The sequence below is a fragment of the Perna viridis genome, chromosome 6 (assembly GCF_037379345.1).
Source record: "Perna viridis isolate PV_CMFRI_1.1 ecotype Kerala chromosome 6, ASM3737934v1, whole genome shotgun sequence".
In the NCBI taxonomy this organism is placed as follows: Eukaryota; Metazoa; Mollusca; class Bivalvia; order Mytilida; family Mytilidae; genus Perna; species Perna viridis.
The window spans coordinates 45,212,965-45,220,826 of record NC_142450.1 but is presented as its reverse complement, the minus strand read 5'-3'; the positions used below and the strand labels follow the sequence as shown (position 1 = coordinate 45,220,826).

The 7,862-nt window shown below is 29.9% G+C and overlaps 1 long non-coding RNA gene across 1 annotated transcript; it reads right to left on the bottom strand.

Moving 5' to 3' along the window:
* Nucleotides 1-1,926: 1,926 nt before the first annotated feature.
* On the bottom strand, nt 1,927-7,747 carry LOC148615227 (uncharacterized). The gene is made up of 2 exons (XR_015923851.1): nt 7,593-7,747; nt 1,927-2,458 (listed from the first exon to the last, which is right to left on the bottom strand). It is a non-coding gene; the product is annotated as an uncharacterized LOC148615227 (long non-coding RNA).
* Nucleotides 7,748-7,862: the final 115 nt, after the last annotated feature.

Below are 7,862 nucleotides of genomic sequence, written 5' to 3'. Positions count from 1 at the left end.
GAAGCAACTTTTGGGGGTTTCGAATTTTATGCTACGGTACATTTCGGCAAAAAAAGTGTGATCATGCAAGTCTTATAATGGGTTAGTGAATACCCTAGGGGACAGGCGGTCCACCGTCATTGACATTGACACAGTAACGTATCAAGATAAAAAAAATACCAATCTTATTTGTATCCCATTTAGGTATGCTATACATGTGTCTCAAAGAGAACGTCTGAACAGCAGTATTAGAACCAAATACAGAAGTTGAAGATTAGAAAATTAAACTGTCTTAAATGACTGTCCTTGTGTCTTTCAAGAGTACGCATATGTAAGTACAAGACAAGAACAAATCGAAATAACCAATACTAACATTGACAAAATTATACAGGCATTATATCATTTTTAAAACAATTTCAAGCCAAAATCTTGAATACATTTAACACAAATTACACTACAATCGAAAGACAAACATAAATTGACAACTTATTACTCTACTATAAACTTGAAGCTGAAATAAGAAACAGTCGTTCGCTCTGTTCAGAAAAGTCTGCTTATCGATGCATCCAGTATAATATAAATAATTCATTAATGTTCTCTTATAAAACTGCTGTATTTCTTTATGGTTTTCAAGAACAAACCAATTATGCCAATTCCATAGAAAGGGTACGTCCCTACAAACTTTTTAAACACAAAGGTCCGGGTTTGATGGCAAGAGTTCATCGTCGGTTCGCTAAACAGTCTCCGTTTGTTTTCAATATAGTAAATCTCCTCGGTTAGGGTAGATCTGTATTTTTCATTCCTTTTTCACTTGTTCTTATTTCTTTATCTTCTGTTTTTTTTTATTTTCTTTTGGTAAACTGTCTCATCATTTCTATTTCGTTTCCTTTCTTTTTACCCTGGTACAGCATTCTGCTTAATTATTTCAAATGTGTTCAACTTTACGTACTCCTTGAACTCCTTAAAATACTGCAGTTCCTTTTTAATCAATGTTCCTTTTTACTTGTATATACATTTGTAATCCTACCTGAAGCTGTTTAGTCGATTTATATATAAATATTGGTGTTATGAATACTGTTAAAACAGTAAAGTTACGTGTTATCTGGAAAATATAAAGAGACGTAACTCATTACGTATTGTATAAGTTTTACAGAATATTGAAAATTCATACTTTTTTCCTTTGATGTTTGATCAGATTTGTTTTAGCGAGAGCATTTTTATCATAACATGTAGAATATTAACAGTGTTGCACTGATAGACTCTTCTCTTATAATCGTATCATAGCGTAAAGCATTTTAGGGTTACATGGAAAGACTGTGCATTCATGAATTTGATTGATTAAAACACGAGCAAGACGCATGAGCATTTCAGTGGGGGCTGGTATTGGCGGTTTTTTGTTGATTCACTTTTATAAACGGGTTAATTCTGTCAGCCTGGATCATCTGTCAAGACACACTTTCATGAAATTTTAATGATGTCTGAGACAACATTCCAGAGGACGATGTTTCGCCAGAGAAGATATCACTTGGAATATTTCTGTTAGCAAAACAGATTATGATAAAATAAAAAAATAAAAAGTAAAACAATTTGGATTGATTGTGTTTTCAATTTAATTTCTTTGTCACTGCAACTAAATAAATGGATGCATTGTTTAACTCCTGGGCATCTTTCTTGATTATCTGCAATATTCTGGAAAAGTCCACGTCCTGTTTTAATGCCAGAAACGCTTTAAAATGCAAATTTACTATGTACGTTATGTCTCTGTTTTATTTTGCTTTTTAAATCATTTTTGGGAGAGGTTGTTATTTATGTTTTGTTTTGGTTTGTTTTGTTTTTGGGGGGTGGGGTGGGGGGAGGATTTCTTTTTTCAAATCTTTGTTATAATTTCGTATTTGTTTTATGTATTGTTATATTTGTTTTGCTTAATTTTTGCTGCTTTTGTGTTGATTTGTTTATTTGTGTTTTTTTTTTTTTTTTTTTTTGTTTTGTTAGAGCAAAACAAACGAAATTAAATATTAAATCTGGCTATTACTATGTTTAAGTATATCGGTCAGCAGAATAGCTGGGAAAATTTTATCAACTAGAACTTTCATCGTCATAAAATTAATAATATTGAGTTTCTAGGTGTTTTGTTTTAATCCTCTTAACATTTTCAGGTGTGAATACTTTCATTGATATAAAATCGACCAGGTTATGTAACCCCGTTTACAATATTTATTTTTATTGTACTTCTGACAAAAATATACGCGTTACATAACCTACAGATTATAAATTATTTAGGAAATCTTGTGTATTGGCACAATATGAGTCGTGTCGAAATTGTCATATTTCAGATTTTTTTAATAAAACTGTCGCATCTTTGAGTATAGTCCTCTTATGTGCAGTATTCATGCCATTGGAATCCTCTTGAGCAGTCATTTCGAGTGCTCTCAGTTTTTATAACCCATCCAATGAATTAGTCTCAAGTGCCCACTTCAATCTTCAAAATAAAATTATAACAAAATCAATTCGCAAATGTTTATTAAAATAAAAATAAACATGATATTGGTCGTGATAAGGCGAAGACCGGCGTTTTCTCGCTAGGAATTCTCATAGATCATATGTTGAGAGGCCAGAGTTAAGATATGACATCCTATAGCCCAGTTGAATAGGATCCCTTTATATCCATTTATCGTTGTGTAAATCCTCAACTTAAACGCAACAATTTTATCAGACTAATATTGCATTAAGATAAACACATAGTAACACCTGTTGGGATTCTCTTCTACAATAGATATAAGACCTATCAATACATTAATTATTACCAGAGTAAATGAATACATACATGCATTCTAAAGACGCCATCGGGTTTTGATGTACCTTTTAATCAAACAATGATTTGATCAATGTACTGTCGAAATAGTGGCTTTTACTAAAATGCATTTTTTTTATGAAAGAAACAGATATGGTGAAATGCAACAAATGCACCATCATATAACCTTTATAAAAATAGTAAAATTTATGTTCTTTGTTATGTTCGTCTGTTTTCCATGTCTGGTACATTCTTTTCATTTATGCTAGAATCTTGGTTCTCTGGATTACTCTTTCAGAGATTACAAAAAAGTGAAAGACGAATTCACACAAGTTTCAAATCGTATGGATCACTCATGATAATATATTAATTAGGTTGACACTTGAAACCGTCCAGTGTACCGGGTCAAAACTTATTGCAACATATTTGTTTCCTTTTAAAAGTTTGGTTTGTGACCCTTTGGAGCACCTAATTCTCTCCATCTGTTAATCAAGTATTACTGTTGATCATGCTACTTTGTCTAAAACATTTAGTTTTCATTTTTTATGTTGTTCCAAGCTTTGTTGTAATCGGTTTTTAAAAGCTTTACTGTTTTAACTTCTGTATAGACTTTGATTGTAGGTAAGTTTATCCAAGTAGTAAAATATCATTATATCATTGTCGAATTTCATAATTAGTGTTCATTTCATGTTGGTTGTATTTAGAAAAAAAAAGTAATTTGAAATATTTCTATGAAACCTAGTGGGTCGGAAAAAGGTTTAATCCAAAACGCTTGTCACATGCAGTTGAAATTTAATTTTGGAGGACAGATTTAAGTTTGAAATCTACGATAGATCTTGTTCGCTATAGTCACAAGTCCTATTGTATCAGTAAAGTATAATTATACATCCTCTGCTTTTATTTAGCATCACATTCTCCAATACTTGAATGCTATTCATTAAAATAAGTACTTTTAATTGGAATAAGCATTTACTTTGTATTTGATATAAGACCAGAGTATTGCGAGGAAATAAAGAAAGTCAATTGAATTGCTAAAGCTTTTTTTTATTTCTGCTTATTATTTTATGGTTAGACTGGTTTTCAAGACAAACATAACAACAAGGGCTAATTGTCCTTAACGACTCCCCCTATCAGACTTGTATGTACCTGGACGTAGATTTTAATTTTCTATAATGATAAGAATAATTGAATTATTTTCATGGCCAGTAAACTTAATCCTTTGGGTCAACCTGCATAAGCAATCTTAAATTAGGAACCTTATCAATTTAATTTTCACATTTTATAAACGGGTCCTTTGAAGTATATATTTCAAAGACACTTGCAATATTTATCTTACGAACCGTTAGGTTATTTGGATTAAGTGAAAAATAAATTTAATCAACAATAATAATTTGACGAGTATCGTTTGACCATGTTGGTAATTCTTTCGTTTCAATTTCACAAAGTTCGGAGAAAATAACGTTTTAAAAGATTTAATACTTTGTGCATTTATTGGGATCATTATTAGTAAATTTCGTTCTGAACGAGTAGAAACACTGTGTTGGTGTAAGAAAGACTTAAACTGATGGTACTCAATGAGATAATCAGAAAAAAATATCAAGGTTCATCATTTTTTTTTTAAATTTCATTTGCAGAACAAATAAAGAAATAAAAATTTTATAAACAAAAAGAAAACGTACACTTTTTAATATATGATTTGGAAAAAAGACATCAATATAGGTCTATACGTCAGGACAGTAGGTACATATTAGTCTGGAGTCTGTATAGTTAAGATAAAGTATACTAGTATGCAATGGTGTTTAAGTATCACCAAATATGAAATAATTCGACTATTAAAAGGCTAATTACGACTTATCTTTATAGTGAACAATTGTAAAAAATTGCCTTATAATATTTTCCAATATACAGACCCGAAGTAACACTGGAAAATTATTTTGGTTATTTTCAGCAAACATTTTGATAGAATTTTGTCCTCGTTATCGCCATCGTCGTTGTTGTCATTATTTTATTATAACTGTTAATGATATTTTCTTTATCATTATCATTATTACTATTATTATTATTATTATTATTATGAAGAGAAATTATCACTAGCATAACTAACAGTTAACTGAACGACATAAAATCATATAAATTGAATTTAAAAGTGAGTAATATAGCAAACTCTGAGCAATTCTAGAACCTTTTTTAAAATCTTGAAATGCTATTCTGGCATCCTAACCTGGAAATAAATTGAAAAGATGGCTGAGGACAGAAGTAAAACGAGGAACAGGTTTCTGCCTTGTGTTTAAATGGGCAATGTCTAAAGAAGCAATTACTGAAAGTGTTGTAAATGGTTGCGGTCAAACAATATGATCTTGCCTTGGATAAACTTTGTGTAGTCGAGTTTGTCGAATATATTCTGGAAATTGAAATATTCATATTTACCGAGGAACTCTTGATATAACATCTGAAAAATGAGACATGCCAAAAAGCAATTGCTTACCCGATTACCAGAAAAGAAGACGACATCTTGACATGTAACAAAATCAGGAAAACAAACACTTACATTCTCAAAAGAAAACCAAACAAGCCAGTCACGAGTGTTCACTCTCTAGACTGAGGAAACATATTGGCAGACGATTCGTTTGTTTACACATTGAAATTTTGTATTCCATGTTTTGTGTGCATAACAAGAAAAACATCTTGTTTCATCAAATTTATATGTTATGTCACTGGATAAAAATGATCTCAGATTCAATACGGACTTTAGAAAATACAAAGATGTGTTGAGTAGTCTTGTAGAGAAAAACCATCTGCTCGAAAATGATACATAGTTATCGATAAATAATTGCCGCAAAATTTACTTGAAATTTGTAGGAAATAAATGTTATAAGAATACCAAAATCCCTGAAGACCAACGAACTCACGCAGCGCCGCTATTGATGCGCTCTTCATCCGAAGTGCTTCTACGACCGGTAATGGTTTAAAATCAACAACTCCTTTTGTTAAATGAGCATGACTTGGCATTGTGACGATTTAATGAAGCAGGCGACACCTTTTCTTGTTGATACAGTTCGCTTTGCAGGAGAAAATTCTCGCAGTATTTTACCATCTTTATAGCCTCTTGTTGTCTGATGACGGGTGAAATTGAGTAACGATGCGTTCGTTTTCTTGTATTTATTAATAATTATAACAGAATCACAAATTGTGACATTATTTAATTATTTTCTAAATACTCATAATTATTTTCTTTCACCCTATGCTGTGGATAAAACGAGCGTAATTTACAAGCTTCGGAATTTCTTCTAGGGATAAAATAATTGCAACCGATAACCATGTCAATTTATCTGAAAAGTTTAAATAGGGTTGGTTATATTGACAATTATAACAACTGTTAATCAATTCTCGTAATGTTCAACTCATATTTCTGGTTGTATTAAATCACTACATTACTCTTTTATTATTATTATTATTATTATTATTATTATTATAGTTCTTTTTCTTACTGTTTTACAAATATTATTATGGATAATTGTTATCACCCCTTTTCCTGGTATCATCTCCGTGTTTCTACCTAACGATAACCGAAATTTATACGATCTATTATAATTTCATCCTTTCGACCATGTTATTTCTAAATGTTAATGAAGTTGCTACGAAACAAAAACAAATAATAATACGAAATTTGGTAATGAATTTTTGATACAGAAATAAGCTATTTCTTAAGTAGAAGAATTTGATATTTTTAAAATCTGTAAAATCAAATATTAAAATGTTCACTACTATACATAGAAAAGTTATATTTTACATTTGTTTTGACACATGGTTATGAAGCAATATAGATGGCCTGAATACCCAGATAATTTAACTTCTGTAATCAATAGATTCACAATTATTTCTTATTAATTTAATTATTATTTGTATGCACATGTCACTATGAATTTAAAAAAAATACTTGCTTACTGTCTTAAAGAGGAGAAACGTTGCACTTTTTTTTTCTTTGCATTACTTGTAATAAACCGTTCAGTGTGTCATCAAATGTTGAAATGTTCAATCTAATGTAAAATTCAGAGACGACTTCTTAGGCTTTGAAATTTTTGACAAAAAAATCATTTAAGGAAATATTTTTGCCATCTTAAGATTGAGGTTTATAATAAATAAACATATACATTTCTTTAAAACTTTTGTTTTTGTATGAACATAATTTGTGTGTGTGTTCCATGTCCTTCATTGATAAAACTGATGTTAAGAATACTGTGATGATATTTATAAAACTAACATCTCCTTTTAGTTGCATTTTTAAGTTCTACGAAATTTTAAATAAACGTATTAAGATATAGTATAAATATTGATTTCTAAAAGCTTCAAAAATTACGACAAATTGATCTTAGACAAAATTAACAATACTGAGTATGCAACAGATTTGTCAAAATATTAAATAATACAATTATGTTTGAAGTCATTACTTGATGACATATCGAGTGAACAATTACTAGAAACAATTTCAAATAATAAAAATACACATCTTTATTAATATTGCATATTTCAAAAACTGCAAAACGATAACGAAATTATGTTTTATTTTTATTTCATCAATTTTATAAATTAAAATAATATTATTCATCATTATTAACGGATAGATACAAATGTAAAATTAGTCATTATACATTTGTATAAAAATGATTCAGTTGTGTTAAGTACTAAGTTACGGCTATGCCAAACTTCACAAAATTTCATAATCGAAATGGAATATCTAATATTTATCAGATATTGAATTTAAATATAAGTACCATAAGATATATATAAAACACCGTACCGTGAAGTATCGTAAATACCTTACCGAAAGTAAAGACTGAGTGTCAAAGCAAACTTCATATCGTCCAATCAAAACACAGATAACAACGAACCGATATCAGTTGATTGATGGGTGTTTGGGGTAGTTAGCTCTGTTTCATTTGTCGTAAATTTTCTTAAGCCAATTAGTAGGTGTGACTGTTTTCACTGTTTTAAAATTATGACCAATTTGTAAAAACTGTTGTTAAAATTAGTGTCTATTCCTTTTAGAATCGCATCTCATAAATATCCGAATCCAGTCGTAAATCCGAAAGTG